The following is a 14104-nucleotide window of genomic DNA, read 5'->3' as shown; positions in this document are numbered from 1 at the left end:
CGTGTGGCATGGGCAGCTTACACATCTGGAAAGACACTATCAATGCTGAAAGGTATATCCAGGTTCTAGAGCAACATATGCTCCCATCCAAACGACGTCTCTTTCAGGGAAGACCTTGCATTTTCCAACATGACAATGCCAAGCCACACACTGCATCAATTACAGCATCATGGCTGCGTAGAAGAAGGGTCCGGGTACTGAACTGGCCAGCCTGCAGTCCAGATCTTTCACCCATAGAAAACATTTGGCGCATCATAAAACAGAAGATACGACAAAAAAGACCTAAGACAGTTGAGCAACTAGAATCCTACATTAGACAAGAATGGGTTAACATTCCTATCCCTAAACTTGAGCAACTTGTCTCCTCAGTCCCCAGACGTTTACAGACTGTTGTAAAGAGAAAAGGGGATGTCTCACAGTGGTAAACATGGCCTTGTCCCAACTTTTTTGAGATGTGTTGTTGTAATGAAATTTAAATTCACCTAATTTTTCTCTTTAAATGATACATTTTCTCAGTTTAAACATTTGATATGTCATCTATGTTCTATTCTGAATAAAATATGGAATTTTGAAACTTCCACATCATTGCATTCTGTTTTTATTTACAATTTGTACTTTGTCCCAACTTTTTTGGAATCGGGGTTGTAATAATAATAATAATAATAATAATAATAATAATAATTGTCGTACTTATAAACACCAGCTCAGACGTCATCAGTTCTGGAAGCCGAACTTGGGCACGGCTTCCTCCTGCACTCCGTCACCGCCTCTTCAGATGCAGCTCAATTCAAAATAAACAGTGAGCGCCGGCTTTTCCCACACGGGCTCCTTTCCTTTCACTCCGCTGAGCTTTAACAGGGTTCTTTTCTTGCAGTCGCTGAATAAGTTGCCATGAGGAAGACGATGATGCGCAGAATGAGCACTGGGTTCATCCCGCTCAGCACCTCCGCCGAGAACCGCAATCAGTGTTCCGATGCGCCCTCAACACCTGATGGTTCTGCGGGTTTGCGCGCGTTCATGTGTTCTGTCGAATCGGAACGTTGCGCGAGCCGGGATCGTTTACGAAGCATCGTGGTCACACCAGACAGTATCCCGCAATTCACTATTCCCAAATTAGTGCTGGGAAAAACACAAGACAGGGAAACACAGCCAGGAGATGACATGGCTTGGAAACTCACCGAGGACCTGACCAACTCTCTCCATCTATCTTCTTCTTCTGTTTCTTCATCCTCCTCCTCCTCATCTTCACTGTTCAGCTCATCACCAGCGCCTGGGAGAAAAGCCCAAAGGAGCATTTCAGATCCCAATAACTGCAGGCAGACATCTGTAAACTGCACCTCTTCTCCCTTCATGGAAAGCGATCAGTGCTCTGACCCAGCAACCAGAGGAGCCCTGTCCCTGCCTCACCTGGCCAAAATCACCACACCCTACGGCTTCATTACCTTGAGCCAGAGCCCTCAAATGGCTAACGAGGAGGAGCTCTTCCTGCAGATAGGCTACCGATCCTGGGCCAGGGATAAGAAAAACATGCCCTTAAGAAAAGAGATGGAAAGCAACTCATCAGGAAGAACGCTCCCTGTACAAAGCCATACAGATGCTTTGGGTTGTCAGGTCTCCAGAGGAATCAGCAAATCTGAGACCACCATGAGTTCAGGTTCTTTTCCTTCTCCAGCCACTGCTAGCAGACCAAAACAGAGCTTCTGGGGAGTTCTGCGCAAACACATCACCAGCCGACAGTTGACCAAGTCCATCTGAACACATGGCAAAACACAAATCTTTTTAAAAATGTGTTTACACCTTTACCAGATATTTCTGTAACTTGTCTTCGTTCTAATGCTGGGTATACCGTGTTTATAGCATTGTCTGTCTACAGATATATAAATAACAGCTATAAACATTAAGTTACTGTGTTGTATTTTACTCCTTCAAAATTATTTAATTTAATATTTTGTTAGGTATTTTATATTTTACCAAAGGATAAAAATTTAACAATGATGTTATTGATAAAAATGGAAATTAATGCTAATAATGCCTTTTTTATTGTATTTGTGGGGCAAGAATAAAAAAATGTAATAAATATCTGAAGAGATTAGTATTTGTTTGTTTTCCAGTTTGTTAATGGTGTCTGTATCCTGCTAAAGCCACCCTTTCAGCTTGTACAGTGCTCCTATAAGGTGTCTCTGTGTATGTGCGCATATCGTGCTTTGAACCTACACTGTTTTTTTTAAATGTCCATATAAAGGAAATGTGAGCATGAACAGTCTGTTCTTTTGAGTGTAATATACAGAAACTGCATCATTAATTGTTTTGTTATTACTGCTGCTATTGGTTGCAGAGGCATTTCTGGAGTTGTTCATTATTTTTATGGAAAAATGTATGCACATATACCAGGAAATTTTCTTCCACATACCATCAGACTTAGGAGCATTCAACTACCTCACTAACATGATGACGGTCACTATGTTTTGCGGTCAAGGCACAATAACCGTCCATGCAATATTGTTTTTTACTTAAAACAATTGTATCAATGTCTGTTCATGGCAAACATGTACAGCGCCCTCCATGATTACTGACACCCCTTGGTGCTAATAAATTAGTAAGATTTTTACAAAAAATTAATAAAAAGGGTTAGAAAAAATTCCACCATTTGGTGAAGTAGCTTCATCTCACACTGAAAAAATTAAGAAAAATCCAACCTTTAATTGAAAGATTTATTCAAAGAAAAACAAATCTCTCATCAAGAAATAATTATTTCCAACAAAAACGCATGTGCCACTATTATTGGCACCCCTGCATTTAATACTTTGTACAACCTTCCTTTGCTAGTAAAACAGCGCTGAGTCTCACATATAACATTTGATAGGTACAGAGATACAGAGCAGGGCATCACAGACCATTCCTCTTTACACAATCTCTCCAGATTTAACAAATGTAACAAATGACATTATTGATAAAAATGGAAATTAATGCTAATAATGTCTTATTGTATTTGTGAGGCAAAAATATAAAAAATCTAATAAATATCTGTGTAAACTTCTGATTTGAGATAAAATATAAAGTTTTTACAGGTGGATCAGTTGGGTTTTTTTGTCTTTTTTTTTGCTCATATTGTCATAACTGTAATTACACGAAACAGAAATGTGATTGTGTATGCTGCAAAAAGTAGAAGGATATAGTATCTCATATAATCACTCTTTACAACTGTGCTGAGCAGAAAAGCATCTCAGAATGCACAGTGCAAAAAATGACTGAAAAGTTTGCTATTAGTCTGCTGGGTCCTTGGCCCTCTCTTGTGTGTTCCCCTCTTCAGCTCACTCCACAGGTTTTCAATGGGTTTCAGGTCAGGGGGCTGAGATGGCCATGACAGAAGATGGCCATGATTCTGTGCTCAGTGAACCATTTTTGTGTTGATTTGGATCAATGGTCCTGCTGGAAGATCCATTGATGCCTCTGGTTTCCTGCCAGAGGCAGCCAAATTTTGATTTGAAATGTCCTGGTATTTCATGGAGTCCATGATGATGATAAGGTTTCCAGGGCCTTTGGAGGGAAAAACAGCCACAAAACATCACAGAACGTCCACCATATTTTACAGTTGGGATCGGGTTCTTTTCATTATAGCTATCCTTCTTTTTACGCCAAACCCACCTTGAGTGTTTATTACCAAAAATCTCCATTTGTTACATCAGATCATAAAACATGGTTCTAGTCAAAGCTGTAGTAACGTTTCACAAACTTCAGGTGCTTATATTTGTGGTTAACTGACAGAAAAGGCTCCCCCCCTGTGTACCTTCCAAATAATCTGTTGTCATGGAGGTGATTTTAGAGACTTGATCACCTCAAGAATTTACTTTTTCTTGTAATTCACCAACAGTGATCCTTGGAGTTTTTTTGCCTCTCTTACCCTCTTCCTCACTGTACATGGGGCAAAATAAACTTGGGTCCTTTTCCAGTGAAGTTTGTAACAGTTCCAGTTGGTGTCCACTTATTTTATTTTTTTGGCCCTAATAGTAGAAATGGGCATTTTCAGGTGAGGAGCTTTTTTTTTTTAAATAACCATTCCCTGACTTATGAAGGTCAACACACTTCTCCCTCATTTAGTTTGTGTGTTCTCTTATCTTTCCCATGTTGATAGACGACTAAGGGAATTTGGCCTCTGTGTCATCTCATATTTGCACTCCAGTTTATCAGGAAGTCATGGATTACAGCTTGAAAGTTCCTATTACATATATAAAATTAGTGCGTATATACACACACATGTACACACTATAATTTATATATATATATCACACACACACCCTTTGTATTGTACTGTGCAATGTCTATATTCCACATTTCTGATTCCATTTAATAGCCCATGCTTGAAAGCAGGAGCGGCACGGTGGTGTAGTGGTTAGTGCTGTCGCCTCACAGCAAGAAGGTCCTGGGTTCGAGCCCCGGGGCCGGCGAGGGCCTTTCTGTGTGGAGTTTGCATGTTCTCCCTGTGTCCGTGTGGGTTTCCTCCGGGTGCTCCGGTTTCCACCACAGTCCAAAGACATGCAGGTTAGGTTAACTGGTGACTCTAAATTGACCGTAAGTGTGAATGGTTGTCTATGTGTCAGCCCTGTGATGACCTGGCGACTTGTCCAGGGTGTACCCTGCCTTTCGCCTGTAGTCAGCTGGGATAGGCTCCAGCTTGCCTGCGACCCTGTAGAAGGATAAAGCGGCTAGAGATAATGAGATGAGATGAGATGCTTGAAAGCAGAGGCTCGTGATCACAGATTTTGGTCTTGCAGAAAAACCAAAATTGTAGTTTAGGACTACAATTGCCATGATAACTTTAGGACTGCAGTTGTCATGAACAGTTTTGCACTCAAGTCTCCATCAATGAACAGTTGATAACTTTAACAAAACAGACTTCATGTTAAAATTATAAAGGATTTTCCTGTTTTCACAATTATACTTTGTGACTCTATAGGACACAGTTATAGAAGCGAGTTATTTATAATCACACTACCTGTTATCACCCAAATGAGGATGGGTTCCCTTTTGAGTCTGGTTCCTCTCAAGGTTTCTTCCTCACGTCTTCCGAGGGAGTTTTCCCTCGTCCCTGTCACCTCAGGCTTGATCATTAGGGATAAATACATTTATTAGGGATAAAATTAGCTCATACGTTTAAAGTCTTAAATTTTCTATAAAGCTGCTTTGTGACAATGTCTGCTGTTTAAAGCCCTATATAAATAAACTGACTTGTGACCTTTGTGTGACCGGACATCTAATCTTAATACTGAGGCCTAATGGTTAGAGAAGCAGCTTTGAGACCAAAAGGTCACTGGTTTGACTCCCTGGACCAGCAGGAATGGCTGAAATGCCCTTGAGCAAGTCAGCTAACCCCCAACTGTTCCGGGTATGTTGTATGTTGCTCTGGATAAGAGTGTCTGCTAAATCCCTGTAATGTAAAATACTCCAAAGTGAGTTTAAATGCTTCTTCTTTTCTTATACATACTGTAGTATAGACACATGCTCAGATGCCTTACTTAGTATGCCTTGTTTATTCAGTCAAATGCAAAAAGAATTGCCAAACAGTTCCAATAATTCATCCTCCATCTTCTCTTCTCCACTTCCATTCAGGGTAAAAAATCCTGCTAGTAGGTGTGTGGCACAATGAGCAGGATGTAAATGGTGGTTAAAAGCTTTTGTACTTAATGACCCTCCACCTACACTGTACACATCTGTTGCACCTCTTAGACCAATAGCAAAGATGGTTACTCATTTTTTGGTTACATCACAACTGAAGCACTTTGCATGCTTACCTTGAAAACACGGTGACGTTCAGCCAGCCAATTTTAGTGCATTTGTTCATATTGCCAGGAAATGCACCCATATGAAGACAAAAAATAAAAACCTTTAGGAAACATTTCCCTTCACAAAATCATTTCTCTTTTGCACATATCCTCCCGAAGTAAAGCTGTAGCTTTGTCTGTTTATCCCAAAAGTGGAAAAAAAGATCACATTTAAAAGATTTAATTCCCACTCCACTGAAAGACAACACCTGCAGTGGTGCTTGCAAGTTTGTAGAATTTTCTTTATTTCCACATAAATATGACCTAAAACATCATCAGATTTTCACACAAGTCCTAAAAATAAAGAAAACCCAGTTAAACAAATGAGACAAAAATATTATACTTGCTCATTTATTTATTGAGGAAAATGATCCAATATTACATATCTGTGAGTGGCAAAAGTATGTGAACCTCTAGGATTAGCAGTTAATTTGAAGGTGAGATTAGAGTCAGGTGTTTTCAATCAATGGGATGACAATCAGGTGCAAGTGAGCACCGTGTTTTATTTAAAGAACAGGGATCTATCAAAGTCTGATCTTCACAACACATGTTTGTGGAAGTGTATCATGGCACGAACTAAGCAGATTTCTGAGGAGCTCAGAAAAAGCATTGTTGATGCTCATCAGGCTGGAAAAGGTTATAAAACCATCTCTAAAGAGTTTGGACTCCACCAATCCACAGTCAGACAGATTGTGTACAAATGGAGAAATTCAAGACCATTGTTACCCTCCCCAGGAGTGGTCGACCAACAAAGATCACTCCAAGAGCAAGGCATGTAATAGTCGGCGAGGTCACAAAGGACCCCAGGGTAACTTCTAAGCAACTGAAGGCCTCTCTCACATTGGCTAATATTTATGTTCATGAATCCATCATCAGGAGAACACTGAACAACAATAGTGTGCATGGCAGGGTTGCAAGGAGAAAGCCACTGCTCTCCAAAAAGAACATTGCATCTGCAGTTTGCTAAAGATCATGTGGACAAGCCAGAGGTTATTGGAAAGATGTTTTGTGGACAGATGAGACCAAAATAGAACTTTTTGGTTCAAATGTGAAGTGTTATGTTTGGAGAAAGGAAAACACTGCATTCCAGCATAAGAACCTTATCCCATCTGTGAAACATGGTGGTGGTAGTATCATGGTTTGGGCCTGTTTTGCTGCATCTGGGCCAGGATGGCTTGTCATCATTGAATGAACAATGAATTCTAAATTATACCAGCGAATTCTAAAGGAAAATGTCAGGACATCTGTCCATGAACTGAATCTCAAGAGAAGGTGGGTCATGCAGCAAGACAACGACCCTAGGCACACAAGGTCTTCTACCAAAGAATGGTTAAAGAAGAATAAAGTTAATGTTTTGGAATGGCCAAGTCAAAGTCCTGACCTTAATCCAATGGAAATGTTGTGGAAGGACCTGAAGCGAGCAAGTCATGTGAGGAAACCACCAACATCCCAGAGTTGAAGCTGTTCTGTATGGAGGAATGGGCTAAAATTCCTCCAAGCCGGTGTGCAGGACTGATCAACAGTTACTGGAAATGTTTTGTTGCAGTTATTGCTGCACAAGGGGGTCACACCAGATACTGAAAGCAAAGGTTCACATCCCTTTGCCACTCACAGATATGTAATATTGGATCATTTTGCTCAATAAATAAATGACCAAGTATAATATTTTTATCTCATTTGTTCAACTGGGTTCTCTTTATCTACTTTTAGGACTTGTGTGAAAATCTGATGATGTTTTAGGTCATATTTATGCAGAAATATAGAAAATTCTAAAGGATTCACAAACTTTCAAGCACCACTGTACGCCTACAGTTTTAATCTAATCTACTGATGGAAAAACATTACTGCTAAATTGTAAAATGATGAGCAGATCAATTGCAGACACTGACAACTGATTAAAAATTGCAAGAAAACCACACTTAGCAAGATTTTAGAGATCTTTAGGCAGACTAAGTGTGTTTACTGTGGCATGTGTTAACCTGGTTATTTACACCACAGTAAGGTTTAAAAAAACAAAAAAATGATTTCATGTAATTTTGGTAAAAATATATTAAATGTTAGGCAGCATGGCGGTGGTGTAGTGGTTAGCACTGTGCTCCAGTTTCCCCCACAGCTCCCCCACATGCAGATTCAGTAAAATACCCAGCCACTGGGGTTGTACAAGCCAGTGCATACTTCGCGCCGGTCCCAAGTCCGGATAGATTTGGGAGGGTTGCGTCAGGACCAGGCATCCTGTGGAAACACCTATGCCAAATCAAATATGCAGAACATTAATATCTTCTTCAGCCGGAAGAAGATATTAATGCTTTCTTAAAGAAGCAATATCAAAGTATATTATTAGCAGCAAATTCAATTTTAGTCAAAACCCTATTTTTCTGGGGAGTTTGTTTTGGAAAATTGAGCTTTAATGTCTTCTGACAGCGTTTTGCAGACTGCTTCATATTTTAGACTAAATACTGCTATGCTTTTATCATCACGCTATACTAAAAGGACGCAATGTACATTGTTCTTGTCAATAAGTCAATCATTCAATTCAATTTTATTTGTATAGAACTTTTAATAATGGACATTGTCACAGAAAAATAACAGTTCTTGGTATAGATTTTACACTTACAAAATTATCCCCAATGAGCAAGCCAGAGATGAGGGTGGCAACGAAAAACTCTGAAACGACATGAAGAGGAAACATTGACAGAAACCAGATTCAAAGGGGAACCCATCCTCATCTGGGTGACACCTGATCATGCGATTACAAACAAATTCCCTTCTATAAGTGCATACTATAGTCAAAAAGTGAAATTGTGTAAACAGGAATTTATGAACCAATGAGCAACTTATGGCTATGAGCATCACAGTCATTTCTGAATAATTTTAACTTAAAATTTATTGTGTTGAAGTTATCAAATGTTCAATGATTGAGACAAGTGCAAAATGTTCTTAGGAATTGCAGTCCTAAGGCCATCCAAGGAAGAACGTCCACAGCCATATTTAGGATTTCTACATGGTAACATGCACATGGGGGGGGGGGGGGGGGGGGGGGGGGGGGGCACATTATTAGGTGTGCTTGTCATGTAATGGTTAAGAAAAATGTACATTGTGTACAGAGAGCAAGCAGGGACTCCGGCAAGACTAACTATAACAGGATAACTAAAAGGGAGAGCCAAAAGGTAAGACATGAGGGTGCCCTGGTAGCAGTGCTCTCCATCATCAAAATTGTGCAAAATTTGACTGGAAGTCAGTGCAGTGTAGATATGATTGGGGTAATGTGGTCATACCTTCTGATTCTAGTAAGCACGCTCGTTGTTGCATTCTGGACTAACTGAAGCTTTTTTTTTATGCACCTACTGGAATATCCAGATAAAGTAAAGTCAAGTTTATTTGTATAGCACTTTTAACAATAAACATTGCCGCAAAGCACCTTTACAGAATTTGAACGACTTAAAATAAGAGCTAATTTTATCCCTAATCTATCCCCAGTGAGCACCATAGTCCCAAAGTCAGCAAGTCAACTGCAGTCCTAAAGTCAGCAAGTCAACTGCAGTCCTCAGCCACAAAAGCACCATTGCAAGAGTCCAGAGTGTCCTCCAGGCACGACCCCCAACTGTCCACATGGGGCCGTCCTCCACAGGAGCGATGCGATGAGACTCCAACCAGACACAGGGCACCAGGATGGATCAGGCAGGTCCGAGGAGCAGAAGTCGTCAGCATCTCAATCCCAGGACCGACATGTAACTTAGAGGGACAGATTTGGGGGGGAGAGGGAGAGAAAAAAAACACAGGTTGTTAGGTATGCCCAATGTCACCTGAATAAGTAGGAACAGTATACATATTGCACTGAGTACGAGCAGGGACTCCGGCAACTAACTATGACAGCATAACTAAAAGGGGAGAGCCAGAAGGTAACACAGGCATGAGGGAGCCCCAGGACATAAAGCAGCCAGCCACTACACCATCAACAAACTCAAGTGAGCAAGCGAGTGGGGACTGACATAATCCATACATCCCAGTTTACCAAAACACTATGTCTGAGGACCCTCCAGATCTACACCATTACCTCATAAACACCATTAACTAAAGGCTTGACTAAACAGATATGTTTTCAGCCTAGACTTAAACACTGAGACTGTGTTGGATTCCTGAACACTACTTGGAAGGCTGTTCCATAACTGTGGGGCTTTGTAAGAAAAGGCTCTGCCCCCTGATGTAGCCTTCACTATACGAGGTACCAGCAGATAGCCTGCACCTTTTGATCTAAGTAGGTGTGGCGGGTCATAGAGGAGCAGAAGTTCACTCAGGTACTGTGGTGAGAGACCATTCAGTGCTTTAAAGGTCAATAGTAGTACTTTATAATCAATATGAAATTTGATTGGGAGCCAATGCAGTGTGGATAAGACAGGGGTGATGTAGTCATATTTTCTAGTTCTAGTAAGGACTCTTGCTGCTGCATTTTGAACTAACTGGAGCTTGTTTATGCACTTATTGGAACATCCAGACAGTAAGGCATTACAATAATCCAACCTGGAGGTAACGAAAACATGAACTAGTTTTTCCATGTCATGTAGTAACATTAAATTTCTTATCTTAGCAATATTTCTGAGATGAAAGAAAGCTATCCATGTGATGATATCAATGTGAGATTCAAATGAAAGACTGGGGTCAATAATCACTCTGAGGTCTTTTACTGCTGCATGTGAAGAAACAGAAAGGCCATTCAGAGTTACTATGTAATCAGAAAACTTAGTTCTAGCTGCAATGTGGTCCTAGTGCAAGTACTTCAGTCTTGTCAGAGTTAAACAGAAGGAAATTAATAAGCATCCAGTGTCTAATATCCTTTACACATTCCTCAATTCTATTAAGCTGGTGTCTCTCATCAGGTTTTGCAGAAACATACAACTGTGTGTCATCAGCATAACAGTGGAAACTAATACAATGTTTACAAATAATATCACCCAGAGGTAACATATATAAAGAAAAAAGCAGTGGACCCAAGACAGAACCTTGTGGAACACCATAAGGATTACAATAATTCAACCTCGAGGTAACAAATACAACCCCGATTCCAAAATAAGTTGGAACACTGTAAAAAGTAATTAAAAACCGAATGTAATGATTTGTAAATCCTTTTCAACCTATATTCAATTGAATACAATACAATGACAAGATATTTAATGTTCAAACTGATAAACTTGATATTTCCAAAAACTAATACACCAATTCTGAATTTGATGCCTGCAACATGTTCAAAAATAGTCGGGACTGCAGCAAAAGAAAGTTGTGGAATGCTATAAAAAAAATAATCTATTTGGAACATTCTACAGGTAAACAGGTTGAAAAGGCTCAGTTGTTCACTAGCCAGATTTGGGCAAGGTTCACCATTTTGTGAAAAATTGTGTGTGCAAATAATCCAACATTAAAAGAACGTTTTGCAGTATACTGCTGCAAGAAATTTGGGGATTTCACCAATGAGAATCCATAATATCAAAAGATTCAGAGAATCCAGAGAAAGGGGCAAGGCCAAAAACCAACACTGAACACCTGTGACCTTTGATTCCCCAGGTGGCACGGTATTAAAAACCGACATGATAGTATAAAGGACTAGACATGATAGTATAAAGTCCACGGGCTCAGGAACACTTTGGAAAACTGCTGTTGTTAAACACAGTACGTCACCGTATCTACCATGCAAAGCAAACGCCATACTATCTATCCATCATCTCTAGCCGCTTATCCTGTACAGGGTCGCAGGCAAGCTGGAGCCTATCCCAGCTGACTATGGGCGAGATATTAGAAAATATTAGAAAATATTGTGAAAAAGTTAAATATTTTTCCTATCAGTTATTTAAGAAAGTGAAAACGTAATATATTCTAGACCAGGCATCACCAAATGGCGGACCTCGGTCCGGATCCGGATCCAGTGATGGTTCTGTCCGGACCCGTGACCAATGGTAAATTCACGAGATTAAGTAATTTTCATGGAGCATTATTTTGGATGGTCGTGGTTATTGACAGTAGCAGTGCCTGCTGTCAATAACCACGACCATCCAACCCAGCAACGTGCAAACGAATGTTCCTTAAAAGTAGCGTGGATTTTGGGGCAACATAAAAAAACATTTAGTGATGGGACAGTTGTGAAGGAATGCTTAAACGCCGTTGCTGAGACATTGATCTGCTCATTGATCTGCAAGGAAATGCTGCATTAAGAGAGCATTTTGAGACAACTGACCCTGCTACTTTCTGGTTACAGACTGTTTCTGAGAGTGTGTTCCCTGGTCTAACCAAAGGAGCACTGCACACCTTGACTATGTTTGGATCGACTTACAGCTGTGAGTCAGCTTTTTACACTATGAACATTGTCAAAACCAAGTACCATTCTAGGCTCAACAATGAACACCTACATATCTGCATGAGAATGGCACTAACTCCATTCCAACCAAGATTTAAATTACTGGCAGGTCAGCCACATGCCCATTTTTCTCATTAAGAAAAGTAAAAGAAGAAGAATTAAAAGAGAAAAGTTCAAAGAAAAATGTTCTGTTTGCATTTCCCTCCCAAAAAGCCACTTGTTTTCTGAAGATGTGGACTTTTTTTTCTTGAAAAGTAGGCCCTCATTTTTTTAGGCTGGGACCTCCTTATTTTAAGAACAAAGAAGAGAAAATGTTAAGTCAATGCTCTGTTTGCACTTTTTAGTTAATGTTTTCTGAGTAATTTTTTTACTTGAAGTGTAGGCCTTCAATTCTTCAGGTTGGGACCGCTTTAATTTAAGAGAAAAAGGAGTTATTCCACTCTGTTTGCACTATTTTGTTTATTTTATTCTGAGGTTTCTGTTTTCTTTAATCTGAAATAAAGGCCTTGAATTTATTTTCCTGGGACTACTTTTATTTATGGTAAAAGAGATAGTTGTGCACTCAGTTCATTTCCTGCATTGGAAATTAACAATAAATATTGTTGAAACCATATGAAAATGTGGACATAGGGGAAGGCTATAAGACACAAGCTGGACTTCGGTTCGGACCTTCTACTTGGACAAAATTTAATAACTGGACCTCAGTGACTTTTAATTGAATACCCCTGTTCTAGACTCATTACATGCAAATTAAAATGTTTCAAGCATTTTACTATTTTAATTTTGATAATTATGGCCTACAGTATTTAATACTGTAGCAAAATTAACCAGGAATAAGTCCACTATCAACACATGCACACCTGCAGTATGTAGTAGCAACGACTTCATGAATTTTTTTAATGACAAAATTGAGAATATCCGACAGAAAATTCAAACTACTAATTTAAGGTTAGACAATGAAAGTGACCTTGTAGTTAACAATATAACTGTATCAGATCATCAGTTAGAATGTTTTACTCCCCTAAAAGAAACTGAATTACTTTCATTAATCTCTACATCAAAAGCCTCAACTTGTGTACTAGATCCCTTACCGACACATCTATTCAAACAGATAATGCCTGGAGTAATTGAACCGCTTCTAAAAATAATAAATTCTTCTCTTATGATTGGCTTTGTACCCAAATCCTTTAAACTAGCAGTTATCAAACCCCTGATTAAAAAACCTGACCTTGATCTCTGTCAGCTGCCCAATTATCGGCCAATATCAAACCTCCCCTTTATCTCCAAGATCCTTGAAAAAGCTGTGGCACAGCAGTTATGCTCATATTTACATAGGAATAACATCCATGAAATGTATCAGTCAGGATTTAGACCTCATCATAGCACAGAGACAGCACTGGTTAAAGTAGTAAACGACCTACTGTTGGCGTCTGATCAGGGCTGTGTCTCGCTACTTGTGTTGCTTGACCTTAGTGCAGCATTTGATACCATTGATCATTCCATTCTTCTGGATAGACTAGAAAATGTTGTGGGAGTTAAGGGAATGGCCCTCTCCTGGCCCAGGTCTTATCTAACTGATCGTTATCAGTATGTTGATATAAATGGTGATATTTCTAGACGTACCGAGGTAAAGTTTGGTGTTCCACAAGGTTCTGTCTTGGGTCCACTGCTTTTTTCTCTATATATGTTACCTCTGGGCAATATTATTCGTAAACACTGTATTAGTTTCCACTGTTATGCTGATGACACACAGTTGTATGTCTCTGCAAAACCTGATGAGAGACACCAGCTTAATAGAACTGAGGAATGTGTTAAGGACATTAGACACTGGATGCTTATTAATTTCCTTCTGCTTAACTCTGACAAGACTGAAGTACTTGTACTAGGACCACATACAGCTAGAAGTAAGTTTTCTGATTACACAGTAACTCTGGATGGCCTT

The sequence above is a fragment of the Neoarius graeffei genome, chromosome 15, assembly GCF_027579695.1.
Source record: "Neoarius graeffei isolate fNeoGra1 chromosome 15, fNeoGra1.pri, whole genome shotgun sequence".
Taxonomy (NCBI): Eukaryota; Metazoa; Chordata; class Actinopteri; order Siluriformes; family Ariidae; genus Neoarius; species Neoarius graeffei.
Note: the sequence above shows the minus strand (reverse complement) of the source record.